General features: G+C 45.5%; 1 protein-coding gene across 1 annotated transcript in view; it reads right to left on the bottom strand.

The window, feature by feature from the left end:
• Window positions 1-19,790, bottom strand: part of rasgrf2b (Ras protein-specific guanine nucleotide-releasing factor 2b) — a 247,634-nt gene that overhangs the window by 28,955 nt on the left and 198,889 nt on the right. The gene's annotated exons all lie outside the window — the stretch shown is intronic.

Here is a 19,790-nt window from a genome sequence, read left to right as displayed (position 1 = left end):
TTTTAAGTTTTCGTCCGAGTTCGCCTGGACGGGCCAGCGTTTGGACATGTGAACTAAACGTGCTAGCAAAAGTAGCTAATTGGACACTAGTAATGGACATTATCGAACAAAACAACGATTTATTGTGGAACTAGGATTCCTGGCACTGCATTCTGATGAAAGATCAACAAAGGTAAGGGAATATTTATGATGTAATTTCGTATTTTTGTTGAATCCAACATGGCGGAGAAATGTTGTGTATTTCTGAGCGCCGTCTCAGATTATTGCATGGGATGCTTTTTCCGTAAAGTTTTTTTTTAAAATCTGACACAGCGGTTGCATTAAGAACAAGTGTATCTTTAATTATATGTAAAACATGTATCTTTCAAAGTTTATGATGAGTATTTCTGTTATTTGACATGGCTCTATGTAATTACTCCGGATATTTTGGAGGCATTTCTGAACATGGCGCCAATGTAAACCGAGATTTGTGGATATAAATATGCACATTATCGAACAAAACATAAATGTATTGTGTAACATGATGTCCTATGAGTGTCATCTGATGAAGACTATCAAAGGTTAGTGATTCATTTTATCTCTATTTCTGCTTTTGTGACTATCTTTGGCTGGGAAAAATGGCTGTGTGTTTTTTGGATTTGGTGGTGATCTAATATAAATATATGTTTTGTTTCTGTCAGGGTTGTGTGCGGAGAATTTTCGGAGTCAAACGCAGGACACAGGTGTTGAGCGAAACCACAGTGATTTACTCAAAATTAATGCACAATTTCCACAAATGGAAATAAACAGATACATACACGTATCAACCACAACACCTAACGCACAAACAATCACGGACAAAACAGAAATGAAAGCCAGAGGGTTAAATAGGGAACATGATGGGGGAATTGAAACCAGGTGTGTATAATACAGACAAAACAAAACGAAACTGAAAAATGGATCGATGGTGACTAGAAAGCCGGTGACGTCGACCGCCGAACACCACCCGAACAAGGAGAAGGGCCGACTTCGGCGGAAGTCGTGACAGTACCCCTCCCCTGACACGCGGCTCCAGCAGCGCGACGACACCGGCCTCGGGGACGACCCGGAGGGCGAGGTGCAGGGCGATCCGGGTGGAGACGGTGAAACTCTTGTAACATGGATGGATCTAGAATGTCCTCCACCGGTACCCAGCATCTCTCCTCCGGACCGTACCCCTCCCACTCCACGAGGTACTGAAGGCCCCTCGCCCGACGTCTAGAATCCATGATGGCCCTTACGATATACGCCGGGACCCCCTCGATGTCAAGAGGGGGCGGAGGGACCTCCCGCACCTCAGACTGCTGGAGCGGACCAGCCACCACCGGCCTGAGGAGAGACACATGGAACGAGGGATTAATACGGTAATCAGGGGGGAGTTGTAACCTATAACAAACCTCGTTCAGTCTCCTCAGGACTTTAAATGGCCCCACAAACCGCGGACCCAGCTTCCGGCAGGGCAGGTGAAGGGGTAGGTTTCGGGTCGAGAGCCAGACCCGATCCCCCGGTGCATACACCGGGGCCTCACTGCGGTGGCGGTCGGCACTCGCCTTTTGTCTCCTGATGGCCCGTTGTAACCGCACATGGGCAGCGTTCCAAGTCTCCTCTGAGTGCCGAAACCATTCATCCACCGCAGGAGCCTCAATCTGGCTCTGATGCCATGGTGCCAGGACCGGCTGGTAACCTAGCACACACTGAAATGGGGATAGGTTGGTAGAGGAGTGGCGGAGGGAGTTTTGGGCCATCTCCGCCCAGGGGATGTAAGCTGCCCACTCCCCCGGCCGGTCCTGGCAATAGGACCTCAGAAACCTACCCACATCCTGGTTGACTCTTTCCACCTGCCCGTTGCTCTCGGGGTGGAAACCTGAGGTAAGGCTGACCGAGATCCCCAGGCGTTCCATAAACGCCCTCCAGACTCTAGACGTAAATTGGGGACCCCGATCAGACACTATATCCTCAGGCACCCCGTAGTGCCGGAATACGTGGGTGAACAGAGCCTCCGCAGTTTGTAGAGCCGTAGGGAGACCGGGCAAAGGAAGGAGACGGCAGGACTTAGAAAACCGATCCACAACGACCAGGATCGTGGTGTTGCCCTGTGACGGGGGAAGATCCGTCACAAAATCCACCGATAGGTGTGACCACGGTCGCTGTGGAACGGGAAGGGGTTGTAATTTCCCTCTGGGCAGATGTCTAGGTGCCTTGCACTGTGCACATACCGAACAGGAGGACACATAAACCCGCACGTCCTTAGCTAAGGTGGGCCACCAGTACTTCCCCGCAAGGCAGCGCACCGTCCGACCGATACCAGGATGACCAGAGGAGGGTGACGTATGAGCCCAACAGATCAAACGATCGCGGACATCAAACGGAACGTACATACGCCCAGCTGGACAGTCAGGTGGAATGGGCTCTGAACGTGACGCCCGTTCGATGTCCGCGTCCACCTCCCATACCACCGGTGCCACCAGGCGAGAGGCTGGAATGATGGGAGTGGGATCTGAGGACCTCTCCCTGTATCATACAGCCGGGACAGTGCGTCTGCCTTAACGTTCTGGGAACCTGGTTTGTAGGAAAGGGTGAAATCAAAACGGGTGAAAAACATGGCCCACCTTGCCTGGCGAGGGTTCATTCTCCTCGCCGCCCGGATGTACTCCAGATTGCGGTGGTCAGTCCAAATGAGAAAAGGGTGTCTTGCCCCCTCAAGCCAATGTCTCCACGCTTTTAGAGCCATGACAACAGCCAGCAACTCCCGGTCCCCCACATCATAGTTTCGCTCCGCCGGGCTGAGCTTCTTCGAAAAGAATGCACAGGGGCGGAGTTTTAGTGGCGTACCCGAGCGCTGAGACAGCACAGCCCCTATCCCCGCCTCGGACGCGTCCACCTCAACTATGAATGCTAAGGAAGGATCAGGATGAGCCAGCACGGGAGCTGAGGTAAACAGAGCCTTCAGGTGACCAAACGCCCTGTCCGCCCCAACTGTCCACTGCAGTCGCACCGGTCCTCCCTTCAGCAGTGAGGTAATGGGAGCCGCTACCTGCCCAAAACCCCGGATAAATCTCCGGTAGTAGTTAGCAAACCCTAAAAACCGCTGCACCTCCTTTACCGTGGTTGGAGTCGGCCAATTACGCACGACTGAAATGCGGTCATTCTCCATCTCTACCCCTGACGCTGAAAAGCGGTACCCTAGGAAGGAGATGGACTGTTGGAAGAACAGACATTTCTCAGCCTTGACGTACAAGTCATGCTCCAACAGTCGACCAAGCACCCTGCGCACTAGGGACACATGCTCGGCGCGTGTAGCGGAATATATTAGAATGTCATCTATATACACCACTACACCCTGACCGTGCAGGTCCCTAAAGATCTCATCCACAAAGGATTGGAAGACTGATGGAGCATTCATTAACCCGTACGGCATGACGAGGTACTCATAATGCCCAGAAGTGGTGCTGAAATGCTGTCTTCCACTCATCTCCCCCCTTGATACGCACCAGGTTGTAAGCGCTCCTGAGGTCCAATTTTGTGAAGAAGCGCGCCCCGTGTAATGACTCGGTCATACTCGCTATAAGTGGTAGCGGGTAACTGTATTTTACCGTGATCTTATTCAATCCGCGATAATCAATACACGGGCGCAAACCTCCATCCTTCTTCTTCACGAAAAAGAAACGAGGAGACAGGTGAGATGGAAGGCCGAATGTATCCCTGTCCCAGAGATTCGGTGACATATGTCTCCATAGCCACCGTCTCCTCTTGTGACAGAGGATACACGTGACTCCTGGGAAGTGTAGCGTCTACCAAGAGATCTATCACACAATCCCCCGGTCGATGGGGTGGTAATTGAGTCGCCTTCTTCTTACAGAAGGCGAGTGCCAAATCGGCATATTCGGGAGGAATGTGCATGGTGGAAACCTGGTTTGGACTTTCCACCGTAGTGGCACCTAAGGAAACACCTACACACCTCCCTGAACACTGACAGGACCATCCCTTGAGAGCCCTCTGTTGCCACGAAATAATCGGATCATGAGAGGCCAACCAGGGAAGACCCAACACAACAGGAAACGCAGGAGAGTTGATCAGAAAGAGACTAATTCTCTCCTCGTGATCCCCCCGTGTTCTCATAGCGATGGGCGCTGTGACCTCCCCAACCAGCCCCGACCCCAAAGGACGACTATCTAAGGCATGTACAGGGAAGGGAACATCAACCGGAAAAATAGGGATCCCTAAGCTATGAGCCAAAGAGCGGTCAATAAAGTTCCCAGCTGCGCCTGAATCTACTAGCGCCTTATGCTGGGAATGTGGGGAAAACTCAGGAAATTCTATAGATAACCACATGTGTGCAACAGAAGGCTCTGGGTGAGTTATGTGCCTGCTCACCTGAGACGACCCACCAGTGCTCCGCCTGCTACCTCGACTTCCAGGAGAAACACCCCAGCACCGGACAGCAGTGTGCCCTCTGCGTCCACAGTTGGTACATGGAGTGGTTCCCCCTCCGGTCTCCCTCCTAGCAGCCCCTCCCAACTCCATAGGGGTTGGATCCAAGGAGCTGGGTAATGGAATGTGCGGACCCCGATCTAGACGCCCGCGGGAGGCCAACAGGTTATCCAGCCGGATAGATAAATCCACCAGCTGGTCCAGGTTGAGAGTGGTGTCCCTGCAGGCTAGCTCCCTACGAACGTCCTCTCGTAGACTACACCTGTAGTGGTCGATCAGGGCCCGCTCATTCCATCCCGCACCAGCGGCCAGAGTACGGAAGTCCAAGGCGAAATCTTGAGCGCTCCTCATCCCCTGCCTTAGATGGAACAATCGCTCTCCCGCCGCTCTCCCTTCAGGTGGATGATCAAAGACGGCCCGGAAGCGGCGAGAGAAGTCATCATAGTTATCTCGGGTAGATCCCTCTCCTCCCCAGATGGCGTTGGCCCACTCCAGGGCTTTACCAGTCAGACAGGAGATGAGGGCGCCCACCCTCTCGTGTCCCGAAGGGGACGGATGAACAGAGGCCAGGTATAGCTCCAGCTGTAGGAGGAAACCCTGACACCCGGCTGCTGTTCCATCATACGCTCCTGGGAGCGAGAGCCGAATTCCACTGGTTCCGACCGGTGGAGGGATGGATGGTGGTGTAGGTGGAGGTGCGGGTGTTGGTGCTGGGGTATGATTTACTGGGAGACCTCCTCTCTCCCATCTGTCCATAGTTTGCAGCACGCGATCCATGGCTGTCCCTAAACTATGCAACATGGTGCTGTTGAACCTGCTCCTCTACTTGGAGAGAAGGGCTGGCTGCGCCTGCTGACTCCATTTGAAGTATGGTCCGTGATTCTGTCAGGGTTGTGTGCGGAGAATTTTCGGAGTCAAACGCAGGACACAGGTGTTGAGCGAAACCACAGTGATTTACTCAAAATTAATGCACAATTTCCACAAATGGAAATAAACAGATACATACACGTATCAACCACAACAGCTAACGCACAAACAACCACGGACAAAACAGAAATGAAAGCCAGAGGGTTAAATAGGGAACATGATGGGGGAATTGAAACCAGGTGTGTATAATACAGACAAAACAAAACGAAACTGAAAAATGGATCGATGGTGACTAGAAAGCCGGTGACGTCGACCGCCGAACACCACCCGAACAAGGAGAAGGGCCGACTTCGGCGGAAGTCGTGACAGTTTCCGCTGTAAAAATAAATAAAAATCGGACACGATGGGTAGATTAACAAGATGTTTATCTTTCATTTGCTGTATTGGACTTGTTTTAATGTGTGAAAGTTACACGCTGCCTTTTCAGCGGAATGTTGTGGGTGTTCCGCTAGCGGAAACCCTGGGCTAGAAAGGTTAATCAAAAACTACGCTGACTTGTCAACGCCTTTGACCCATCTTCTTCAGAAAGAGACTGCGTTCATTTGGGATCGCACCCACGATGAATCTGTGACTTCCTTGAAAAACCTGCTTTGCGAGGCACCCTTCCTGGTATACCCCAACAAAGACAAGACTTTATTTTTGGAAGTTGGTTTCTCAGAGCAATGCCTTAGTGCTGGGTTGTACCAGAAATACGACCAAGACAAACGTGTGGTTGCTTACGCAAGCAAAACACTCAACCCTGCTGAACACAAGTACTCAGACTGAGAAAAAGCACTGGTGTCAATAGTCTGGGTGGTCAAACACTTCACCAGTTCTGTCGGCGGACAAACGGTGATCATAGAAACATGTCACCAGCCCGTGAGGGTGCTGTACACAACAGCAGAATAGCGGCTTGGCTGATGACACTGCAGAGCCATGATGTAGTAGTCAACTACGCAAAAAAATACTGTGGTGACGATGAAACCGAATTCGCACCACCCCCACGTGACATAGCACCGCCATTGCCTTCGAACCATCACTACTTCGAAGAGAACGTGTGTCTTGGCATGCCCATGGAATTTGTGGATGGCTGTTCTTACTGTCATCTAGACCACTTGCAAGCTGGGATTGATATGGCACAACTACATTCCGTGCAAACCGCTTCAATTTCAGCTAGGCAACAAGACCAACCAGTTCGCAGTGTGCCTGTCACACTGCAAATGGCGGTGAAACACGACTTGTCAAAACTGGCAACCTGCACCGACTCAAACTACGCCAAACTCACCTTTTTACGCCACTTGCTCTTTTGGAAACAAAAGCACATGACCACATCAAGTAGCAAAGAAGGGAAAAACAAAGAGCTCTTTCTAGCTTGCGATGACCTCATAACCAAACACGACATACAGGTGTATTGGAACAAAGTCACTCCAAATCACCTGGTTGTGACAAACTTGGCAACGACCATGTCGGCAGCATGGCAAAGTCTGGTGCAATTCACGGCACCCCTTGGGTGTCAATTCCCAAGATGCAATGATCATCGAGGCGGCCATGGTGTCTGCGGTAACGCGTAGCCATGTAGCACCGCAGGAAACATCTTCGCATGAACATGTGTTGCTTACTCATTCATTCCTGAATGGTGACCTTAGTAGTAATGCAACACCAAGATGAGTCCCTCGCCACTTTGATGGCTTTCCTGTCTAATCCTGTCAATCACCCAGTGTCCGAACTGGCTTTGGCAGGCTCACGCGACATGCGTTCACTGTACGCAACTAAATAGCACCTCACACTTGTCAATGGCCTATTGGTTTCTGTTTCAGAAACTGATGCCACACGAAGGTGGCTGGTTCCTAAAAAACTGAGGGGGAAAATGATAGCTCATGCCCACGACGAGCCATGTGGAGGCCATAGGGGGGTCAAGGCTACATGTGAAACATTGCGACAGGTGGCCCACTGGCCTATTGCAACAGGTGGCCCACTGGCCTCACATGGAACAAGACGTGGCACAATACATAAGGGGGTGTCTAGTTTGCTGCCAGTTTCAACCCTCCATGCCACTTCGCAGAGCACCCTTGCAACTGGGCCGACCCAGATCGGCTGGTTCAGCCCAGTTGCCAGGTCAGCCAGAGGCAACAAGTATCTTGCGCATTCACAAAGTGTGTGGAGGGCCTGCCCTCAACCAATTACACAGCGGTAACCACGGCCGTTCTTTTGATCAACCACATTTTCAGTTGTTTCGGTCTGCAAGGAGAAACCGTGGACAGCGACAGAGGAACCCACTTTTCGGCAGCTGTAATGACCGAACTGGGAGTCAAAGCTAAACTCCCCATCGCGTACCACACTAGGAGCTCCGGCAGAGTAGAAAGGAGCAACAAGACAATTGTCAGAATCTTGAGGAAATATGTGGCAGCGAACCACAAAGATTGGGACCTCAAACTCCCACGGGTACTGATGGCGATCAGAGCCACACGCAACAGGTCTATGGGATTAACTTCTACTTGCACACAATCCCGGATCCGGGAGCACCCCCATCAGTAAAAAAGCTGACTAGCATAGCCTAGCATAGCTTCACAAGTAAATACTAGCATCTAAATATATTAAATCACAAGTCCAAGACACCAGATGAAAGATACACATCTTGTGAATCCAGCCATCATTTCTGATTTTTAAAATGTTTTACAGGGAAGACACAATATGTAAATCTATTAGCTAACCACGATAGCAAAAGACACAACTTTTTTTTCCCACCATTTTTTTCCTGCATAGGTAGCTATCACAATTTCGACCAAATAAAGATATAAATAGCCACTAACCAAGAAACAACTTCATCAGATGACAGTCTGATAACATATTTATTGTATAGCATATGTTTTGTTAGAAAAATGTGCATATTTCAGGTATAAATCATAGTTTTACATTGCAGCCACCATCACAACTCTCACCAAAGCAACTAGAATAACTACAGAGACCAACGTGAATTACCTAAATACTCATCATAAAACATTTCTGAAAAATACACAGCGTACAGCAAATGAAAGACAAAGATCTTGTGAATCCAGCCAATATTTCAGATTTTTTAAGTGTTTTACAGCGAAAACACAATATAGCATTATATTAGCTTACTACAATAGCCAACCACACAACAGCATTGATTCAGGCCAACAATAGCGATAACGAATAAACTAGCAAAAGATATACATTTTTTCACTAACCTTCTCAAACTTCTTCAGATGACAGTCCTATAGCATCATATTACACAATACATATAGAGTTTGTTCGAAAATGTGCATATTTAGCGGCACAAATCGTGGTTATACAATGAGAATAGTAGCCAAAATGCAAACAATATGTCGGGAGAAATCTTGGGAGAGGCACCTAATCTAATCAGTAACTAATCCTAAACTTGACTAAAAAATACAGGTTGGACAGCAAATGAAAGATACATTAGTTCTTAATGCAATCGCTGTGTTAGATTTTTTAAATTAACGTTACTACGACATACAGCGTGCGTTAAAGCGAGACCGCACCGAAATTAATGGCGGAATAGGAGTTTTACATTTTTCAACAGAACAACGAATTAACATCATAAATAGTTCTTACTTTTTGATGAGCTCCCATCAGAATCTTGGGCAAGTTGTCCTTTTTCCAAAAGAATCGTTGCTCGGTTGTAGATTGTCGCCTTCAACGTTGGAATTAGCAGTAAACATTAGTCATGTGGGCCAGACGTGCCCAAGTCCCTAGAACGCAGCACAAATAAATACCCGAAAATCGCAATATACTGATATAAACTGATATAACTCGGTTTAAAATAACAACATTATGATGTCTTTAACACCTATATCGAATAAAAACAGAGCCGGATATATCTAAGGGCTATAACGGGAGCTTTCTAGAACGACATCCTGAGGTCCTTTTTGCGTCATGGCGAAGAGAAGAAAGGGGGTACCCCACGTTGCCAGCCCATTTATAAGCTCTCAGTTCTGCCTAGCAACTCCATTTCAATTCTCACTATTCGCTGACATCCAGGGGAAGGCGTATGCAGTGCATCTCAACTAATAGAAGACAGGCAAATTAATAAACCGACCTCAGAACAGCCTGCAGAATTCAGCATTCTCACATCCTCATAGAAAAATTGCTCCAACTCGAGTTCTGTTTTACTCACAGATATAATTCAAACGGTTTTAGAAACTAGAGAGTGTTTTCTATCCAATAGTAATAATAATATGCATATTGTACGAGCAAGAATTGAGTACGAGGCAGTTTAATTTGGGAACGAAATTATTACAAAGTGCAAACAGCACCCCCTATTGAGAAAAGGTTATTAACCCCATTCGAGAACATGACGGGATGGAAAATGACACTTCCCCAACCAGACTGTTTTTGTGAAAAACCAGAGGGGGTGATTATCCACATAGATGACCTCGCTCTATACCAACTTCCTGATGACAGGATAGACACAGATATTGAAATGCCCAACTTTTGCTAAGCTTTCCCTTGAGTTACCACGAGTCATACATAACCAAATCCAGTACGAGGGACAGATGACTGTTGATCTTAATGTACTGAATGAGGCACTTTTAGTTGACCCGACTGACTACAAGCAAAATATTGGTCTGTCACCTGTTCTTGGACGTACCGGACAGTATCCTAACTGTTACCATGATCATTGGTCTTATTTCCCTTGGAGTGTGCACCTACTATGTACACAGGCACACACGTGCAATGGAAGACCTAATGAGGTCTGATACTTGGAACACCAGTGGGTTGGAAGTGACCCCGATTTTTGGAAAGTTGGCAATCGATCCTGAAACCGCATCAGTGGGCCCATCCACAGCATCCCCAGCCTCCTCTCCAGAGTACGCTAGGTCAGCCCTGTAGTGTCCCCAATTAAAGCTTTGTCATTCAGGGTGCCATTTTTCCAAGTGCCTTAACTACCCACCTTCAAGTAGGATCGCCCTAGACATGACATGAGAGACAATGCCATGATAGAGTCATTTAGCCAAGACATTGGATGTATATAGAACGTAGTACAAATTAGATGATTAAGGTGTGGTAGCTATATTTTGTATATCTTTTATTTGTCTTTTTATTCATTTTTGTTTCATTCGCTTTGATACTTAGGAAGTGATAAAGCCACAAACCAGCTCCCGATACAGCCACCAGTTAGTGCCAGGACACCGCTCATTTGGGGAACAAATGTAATGATGTATTGCCTGAGTGTATTAACGTCTGCCTAAGTTACTGCCTAGATCCACTAGCCTGGACAACCGGATAATGGGTCTGGAACGGCGAGCCACAGCCCGGACCTCCCCTGTCCATTCTGGTGGTGGTCGGCAGCTTGCAGAAATCCTACCAGGTTAAACCACCAGGGGGGGACTACTATGATGATCCACAAACCAGGACATCCGATGGTCATTCTTATGGTGTGTTGCAACTTGCAGGATCCTTCCAAGTTGAAACCACCAGAGGGGGACTGTGATGACTGGCCTGTGAGGATCAGGTTACAGTGGATCACAGTTTTACAGAGACATCTCTCCCTCCCGCAGAGGGGGAGAGGAATAGAGGGATTGATGGGGGGGGGGGGGGGGGTTATGACCTCACGCCCATCGTAAATTATAAGGCAGCAAACCAACTCCTTTCTGGTCTCTAATGTGAGAGATTGGAATGTCTGTGTGCCTTAGGAAGAGTTTACAGCCCAAAACTACAGAACATCAAATAAATGGACTTTGGGACAATATACACTGCTCAAAAAAAATAAAGGGAACACTTAAACAACACAATGTAACTCCAAGTCAATCACACTTCTGTGAAATCAAACTGTCCACTTAGGAAGCAACACTGATTGACAATAAATTTCACATGCTGTTGTGAAAATGGAATAGACAAAAGGTGGAAATTATAGGCAATTAGCAAGACACCCCCAATAAAGGAGTGATTCTGCAGGTGGTGACCACAGACCACTTCTCAGTTCCTATGCTTCCTGGCTGATGTTTTGGTCACTTTTGAATGCTGGCGGTGCTCTCACTCTAGTGGTAGCATGAGACGGAGTCTACAACCCACACAAGTGGCTCAGGTAGTGCAGCTCATCCAGGATGGCACATCAATGCGAGCTGTGGCAAAAAGGTTTGTTGTGTCTGTCAGCGTAGTGTCCAGAGCATGGAGGCGCTACCAGGAGACAGGCCAGTACATCAGGAGACGTGGAGGAGGCCGTAGGAGGGCAACAACCCAGCAGCAGGACCGCTACCTCCGCCTTTGTGCAAGGAGGAGCACTACCAGAGCCCTGCAAAATGACCTCCAGCAGGCCACAAATGTGCATGTGTCAGCATATGGTCTCACAAGGGCTCTGAGGATCTCATCTCGGTACCTAATGACAGTCAGGCTACCTCTGGCGAGCACATGGAGGGCTGTGCGGCCCCACAAAGAAATGCCACCCCACACCATGACTGACCCACCGCCAAACCGGTCATGCTGGAGGATGGTGCAGGCAGCAGAACGTTCTCCACGGCGTCTCCAGACTCTGTCACGTCTGTCACATGTGCTCATGTGCTCAGTGTGAACCTGCTCTCATCTGTGAAGAGCACAGGGCGCCAAAGGCGAATTTGCCAATATTGGTGTTCTCTGGCAAATGCCAAACGTCCTGCACGGTGTTGGGCTGTAAGCACAACCCCCACCTGTGGACACAATTAACAATTAAACAATTAAATAGTAGCATCTAAATATCATTAAATCACAAGTCCAAGACACCAAATGAAAGATACAGATCTTGTGAATAAAGCCACCATTTCAGATTTTTAAAATGTTTTACAGGGAAGACAAAATATGTAAATCTATTAGCTAACCACGTTAGCAAAAGACACCACTTTTCTAACTCCATCAGTTTCTTACTCCATCAGGTGCTATCACCAATTCGACCAAATAAAGATATAAATAGCCACTAACCAAGAAAAAACCTCATCAGATGACAGTCTGATAACATATTTATTGTATAGGATAGGTTTTGTTAGAAAAATGTGCATATTTCAGGTAGAAATCATAGTTTACAATTGCACCCACCATCACAACTCGACTAGAATAAATACAGAGAGCAACGTGTATTACCAATTTACTCATCATAAAACATTTCTTAAAAATATACAGCGCACAGCAATGGAAAGACACAGATCTTGTGAATTCAGACAATATTTCAGATTTTCTAAGTGTTTTACAGCGAAAACACAATAAATCGTTATATTAGCATACCACATGTGCAAACGTTACCCGAGCATTGATTCAAGGCTAAAAGAGCGATAGCGTTATCATCACCAAAATATATTAATTTTTTCACTAACCTTCTCAGAATTCTTCCGATGACACTCCTGTAACATCATATTACACAATCCATATAGAGTTTGATCGAAAATGTGCATATTTAGCGGCACAAATCGTGCTTACACAATGGAAATAGTGTCCAACTACTCAAGCAATCTGCCCGGCGCCATGTTGGAAAGACACCTATTTTTATCAAAAGCTATTCATAAACTTGACAAAAAAAATAAAAGTTGGATATCAATTGAAAGACAAATTAGTTCTTAATGCAATCGCTGAATTACATTTCTAAAATTATCCTTACTGTGCAATACAGGGTTCGCCAAAGCGAAGCTACCCAAAAAAAATGGCGGCTTATGCGTTTAACATTTTTCAACAGAACAACGATTTATCATCATAAATAGTTCTTACTATGAGCTGATCTTCCATCAGAATCTTGGGCAATGTATCCTTTCTCGGGTCTAATCGTCTTTTGGTCGAAAGATGTCCTCTTGTCCCGTCGAAATGGCCACTAACGTTCGACCGGTACTGGAAACGTGCCCAGCGCTTCAAAGTGCGTCACAAAGAAATGCCTCAAAATCGCACTAAACGGATATAAATTGTTATAAAACGGTTTAAATTAACTACCGTATGATGTTTTTAACACCTATAACGAGTAAAAACATGACCGGCGATATAGAAGTGCCTAAACCAAAGCTTGGAAGGAGGCCAGTCCCGACGTCCATCGTGCGTCAGGCGCAGGAAGAAAAGAAAGCTACTTCCGCCTTGTGCTCTTTTATACAGGCCCTGATTGCGCAATCGACTCCATTCAAATTGTCACCTCTTACTGACATCTAGAGGAAGGCGTGGGCAGTGTTTGTATCCTCATAGCATTTACAGGGACATTAAAACTGACCTGGGACCAGAGGCCAAGATTTCTGAAATCTCACTCCCTGTCAGGAAAAGTGCTGTAGAATGAGTTCTGTTCCACTCAGAGACATAATTCAAACGGCTATAGAAACTAGAGAGTGTTTTCTATCCAATAATAACAATAATATGCATATTGTACGAGCAAGAATTGAGTACTAGGCAGTTTAATCTGGAGAGCAATTTATGCTAATGCGAAACTGCGCCCCCTATATTCTCAAGAAGTTAACGATAGCAACGTCACAACAATGTTGATGATTTCATTCCTGTGCTGTTTATAAATACCCTGGTAGGTTGACTGACAACCTGAACCAGGTTGCAGGCATTGGTTACAGTTTGAAGCTTTTTCTTGAGTGGGAAGCTTGATGAGAGCCAGTCAATATTTAAATCACCCAGAAAATATACTTCTCTGTTAATATCACATACATTATCAAGCATTTCACACACATATTATCCAGATACTGACTGTTTGCACTTGGTGGTCTATAGCAGCTTCCCACAAGAATGGGCTTTAGGTGAGGCAGATGAACCTGTAGCCATATTACTTCAACAGTATTTAGCATTAGATCATCTCTAAGCTTTATAGGAATGTGGTTATTTATATAGACCGCAACAACACCCCCGTTGGCATTTCTGTCTTTTCGGTAAATGTTTTAACCATGCTACCACTGTATCATCAAAGGTATTATCTAAGTGAGTTTCAGAGATAGTCAGAATATGAATGTCATCTGTTACAAGCAAGTTATTGACTTCATGGACCTTGTTTCTCAGGCTACCTGGGCTATTTTTAGCACTTTTCTGGCTTGCTTGATTGTTTTTATTGCTTTACTGGGAAGTAGACATGCTCATGTTATTTATATTGGAGCTGATAGTGCAGGGTAAGCTGCACAAAGTGGTCTTCCTACGAGGGCACACCGCCTCAGTGCTAACAGTGTAAGTCAGGTTCATAGGCTCATGGTTACTGCATACAATAGCTGTAGGATCAACAGAGATATTCAAGGCAATTAGGGGGACATAAATGAAGCTACTTACATTGTGTCTGCCAACTCCACTAGGATAATGTACATTTGATGCAGCATTATGACGACTCATTGTCACAATGGTAGGGATTAACTGAGCTGGTTTTGGGTCATTGATAAGTCATTGTTTCAACGCAGCCTCAAAATGCGTGGATATATTCCAGGACCCAAGATGATTTGGATGTACTTCGTCATTCCTGTAGAGTATCTTCTGTTTCCAGAAGGTGTCAAAGTTATCTATAAATGTGACTCCAGCAGAGCTACAGTAATATTTTTGCCAGATGTGTAATGCCAGTAGCCTGCTGAATCTTTCACACCCGCGGCCCAACAATGGTTCTGGACCTGCAATTATAGGCGGTTTTATGGAGTCTTTTAATGCTAAAATAATTTCTTTAAAATCAATTTTCAGATGTTCTGAGCTAGCCCTCCTGATGTCATTTGATCCCACATGGACTATGACAGTGTCAGCTCCAGGCATCTGTTGTAGAACAGTCATAAGCAGCCTTGTGATGTCCTGTACTCATACTCCTGGGTAGCACATGGTTTTTGCCTTAGGAACCAAGATCTTTCCCACCATAGACCTGCTTATGATGACAGCTGGCGATGTTAAATGTGCCAGTCATCAGGGAGCCTCATGGTCTGATGAGGGTGAGAGCTGCGAGGATCTGAACCCGAAGTAGAAGCCACCGGAGAGGGAGACAGAACAGAGGACGAAGATGCAGGTACCTCCAGATCCGATCTTGAATGGGAAGCCCCAAAAGAAGAAGGTGCTGGAACCTCTGGAACCTATGAAATCACATACCAGATACACAAAGCCGTTTCTGGTCTGTGTCAAGTCCGAGCTCAACATCTCCAAGGAGACCACCATTGCCAGAGCACGCTTTCTTCGACTTCCACCGTGAGGGACGTATCTCCATGGCTAGTTGATCGGGTCGATAACAGCTCCGTTCTCCAGGGAAGTAGGAGACCTCTTCAGTTATGGAACCTGCTGAGCACCGGCCAGTTGGCTGTGGAGAGCCAACACGGCGGCGAAACTTCCACCAGACCAGAGCGGCGTTCAGCTTCTGGGGTGGATGAAAAATATAAAGTAGTTGGTGTAGTTCTGCTACTTGCTTGCAAAGAGCAGCCACTTTGCTTCTGTAGTCCTGCGCAAGCAAGCAGTTGCTACGCTGAAAGTCAGCGCGGTCCACATTGTCCCGGAACAAAGCAAAGTAAACACAGCTCCTGCAGCGCTGGAAATGTTCAATAGTGATCTCCATTTGAGACCGCCGTGCCAGCTAGGCTATCTGGGCTTCCGTGTCTCTCCATATCTGAAGAATCTGGAGGGATCCCTGGACAGACAGCAGCGCTCACAGCAACTAAGCCCAACAGAGCCAACATAAAATGAAAGTATATAAAAACACTGTCAGCTTTACAAAAACAATAAACCGAGGTCTCTCGGTTTATTGATTTGTTTGAGTTCAGCTTTCGGCATTCAACAGCATTCAACAACAAACAGTACAAATCAAAACTAGTCATTCAAGGGTTTTTCTTTATTTTTACTATTTTCTACAATGTAGAATAATAATTAATACCTGAAAACTATGAAATAACACATATGGAATCATGTAGTTACCAAAAATCCTGCGGCCTTGATGACAGCTTTGCACACTCTTGGCATTCTCTCAACCAGCTTCATGAGGTTGTCACCTGAAATGTATTTCAATTAACAGGTGTGCCTTTTTAAAGTTAATTTGTGGAATTTCTTTCCTTCTTAATGTGTTTGAGCCAAGTTAGAGGTGGTACACAGAAGATAGCCCTATTTGGTAAAAGACCAAGTCCATATTATGGCAAGAACAGCTCAAATAAGCAAAGAGAAATGACCGTCCATCATTACTTTGACATGAAGGTCAATAAATCCGGAACATTTCAATAACTTTTAAAGTTTCTTCAAGCGCAGTCGCAAAAACTATCAAGCGCTATGATGAAACTGGCTCTCATGAGGACCGCCACAGAAAAGGAAGACCCAGAGTCACCTCTGCTGCAGAAGATAAATTCATTAGAGTTAACTGCACCTCAGATTGCAGACCAAATAAATGCTTCACAGAGTTCAAGAGACACATCTCATCATCAAATGTTCAGAAGAGACTGCGTGAATCAGACCTTCATGGTCAAATTGCTGCAGCGAAACCACTACGACGGACACCAATAATAAGAAGAGACTTGCTTGGGCCAACAAAAAAAACACGAGTAATGGACATTAGACCAGTGGACATCTGTCCTTTGATCTGATGAGTCCAAATGTGAGATGTTTGGTTCATACCACTGTGTCTTTGTGAGACGCAGAGTAGGTGAAGGGATGATATCCGCATGTGTAGTTCCCACCGTGAAGCATAGAGGAGGAGGTGTGATGGTGTGGGGTTGCTTTGCTGGTGACACTGTCAGTTATTTATTTATAATTCAAGGCATAGCTTAACAAACATGGCTACCACAGCATTCTGCAGCGATACGCCATCCTATCTGGTTTGCGCTTAGTGGGACTATCATTTGGACAATGACCCAAAACACACCTCCAGGCTATGTTGGGCTATTTGACCAAGAAGGAGAGTGATGGAGTGCTGCATCAGATGACCTGGCTTCCACAATCACCCACCCTCAACCCAATTGAGATGGTTTGGGATGAGTTGGACCGTAGAGTGAAGGAAAAGCAGCCAACAAGTGCTCAGCATATGTGGGAACTCCTTCAAGACTGTTGGAATAGCATTCCTCATGAAGCTGGTTGAGAGAATACCAAGAGGGTGCAAAGTTGTCATCAAGGCAACGGGTGGCTACTATGAAGAATCTAAAATCTAAAACACATTTTGATTTGTTTAACACTTTTTTGGTATCTACATGGTTCCATATGTGTCATTTCATAGTGTTGATGTCTTCACTATTATTCTACAATGCAGAAAACAGTAAACAAAGAAAAACCCTTGAATTAGTAGGTATGTCCAAACTTTTGACTGGTACTGTAACTGAACAATATGTAAACAATATGTGAGTTAATTGAGCTATTCTCTGCTTCAGATGCACAAAGTAAAGGGCTGCATTGCAAATACCCATAAGGCTAATGCCATCATATTATAGGCCAGCTGTTCCCAACTCCGGTCCTCGAGTACCCCCAATTTACCCAGTTTATTGTAGCGCTGGACAAACACACCTGATTCAACTTGTCAACTTGATGATTTGAATCAGGTGTGTTTGTCCGGGGCTACAACAAGAATGTGTGCTGTTGGGGGTATTTAAGGAGTTGGGAACCACTGCTGTAGGTCTATGGATGCATTGGCGTTGCATGCCATTATCAGCTGCAAAATGGGTTTACAAGGCTAATATCCAAAATATTGTGACAATCAAGTAAAACGAATTGGAGGGCTTATGACCGAACAAAAAGGTAATGTGCATTTGAGAAAACAGAGAAACAAACAAATTAAAGACAGGTTCCCTTCCCCTCTTTATTGCAGGATTGTGATCTGTGATTTATCAATAGCAACACTAGTTCATCTTGAATAATAGTTAAGTTAACAATTAAAACAAGTTAAAAACACTTAACTTCAATGTATCAACACTATTTCACATTATTTCAAAGCGTATAAGTAAGCTAACTCATATGTCAAGACATTTTCGGAACAAGTAGGCTATTATTACTAAAACATAATTTCAGGTGAACAAAAAAAAGTAAACACCATAGGTTTTGATTTGATTTATTAAGATCCCCATTAGCAGATGTCAATTTTGACAGCTAGTCACCTAACGACAGTCATATAACAAAACATACATTACAGTCAAAAGACATACATTAAAAAACATTGACATGTAGTGTGTGTATGCATCTATCAGTTCCACATACACGTCAGTCAGTGGACCCTCCTCAGAGGAGGAAGGGGAGGACCATCCTCAGTGAATTTCATACAAATAAAAATGGTAAAACATTTAAAAAGTTATTATTTTTAGATAAAACTATACAAAATATAATTACATCACCAAATAATTGATTAAAATACACTATTTTGCAAAGGTCTACAGTAGCCTCAACAGCACTCTGTAGGGGGGCACCATGGTGTAGCCAGAGAACAGCTAGCTTCCGTTCTCCTCTGGGTACATTGACTTCAATACAAAACCTAGGAGGCTCATGGTTCTCACCCCCTCCCATAGACTTACACAGTAATTATGAAAACTTCCAGAGGACATCATTCAACCTGTCAGAGCTCTCGCAGCATGAACTGACATGTTTTCCACCCAAATCAAAGGATCAGATAATTAATCTAGAGTCAAGCCCTGATCTGTTTCACCTGTTCTTGTGATTGTCTCCTCCTCCAGGTGTCGCTTATTTTCCCCAGTGTATTTATCCCTGTGTTTCCTGTCTTTCTGTGCCAGTTCGTCTTGTATGTTTTCAAGTCAACCAGCGTGTTTTCCTGTGCTCCTGTTTTCTATTATCTTTTTCTAGTCTTCCCGGTTTTGACCCTTGCCTGTTATTTCTGGACTCCGTACCCGCCTGCCCGACCCTTCTGCCTTCCCTGACATGCCATGCTTGCCTGTCTGCCACTCTTTACCTCTTGGACTCGGAATCTGGTTTTGACCTTTTGCCTGTTCACGACCACTCTTTCCTACTCCTTTGGATTATAAATAAACTACAAAGACTCTAACCATCTGCCTCCTGTGTCTGCATCTGGGTCTCGCCTTGTGCCCTTATATCTAGTACTGAAAGCATAAGCTAAAGCTAGATAGCACTGCCATGCATAAAATGTGGTGAGTAGTTGACTCAAAGAATGAGAAAGACAATAGTTTAACAATTTTAAACAAATACATTTCTTTCAAAAATGAAGGAGAAGCAAGACAGAAATAGAGAGAGAGTATTTTTTTTTCACTTTCAGTTTCCCTTACTAGTTTAGCTTACTGAAATACCCTGCTCAAACAGACAGATGATATGTTAGCTAGCTTGCTTTGATGGCGCTGACAGAAGCAAAAAGCTTGCAGTAGTTCATTTTTTTGTATGTTATTTATTACATTATTAGTCTAGCAAGATTTTTGTGTTTTTACATACAGCCGGAAAGAACTTTTGAATATTAGAGGGTCGGTAACTCACCAGCGTTACGACCAGGAATATGACTTTCCCTAATTGGATCCTTTGTTTGTACCCCCCAGGGCAATTTAACTTATCCCAGAGGCTGCTCCAAGATGACACCGGCG

The sequence above is a fragment of the Salvelinus namaycush genome, chromosome 1 (genome assembly GCF_016432855.1).
Source record: "Salvelinus namaycush isolate Seneca chromosome 1, SaNama_1.0, whole genome shotgun sequence".
NCBI lineage: Eukaryota > Metazoa > Chordata > Actinopteri > Salmoniformes > Salmonidae > Salvelinus > Salvelinus namaycush.
Note: the sequence above shows the minus strand (reverse complement) of the source record. Positions and strands in the feature narration are given on the sequence as shown.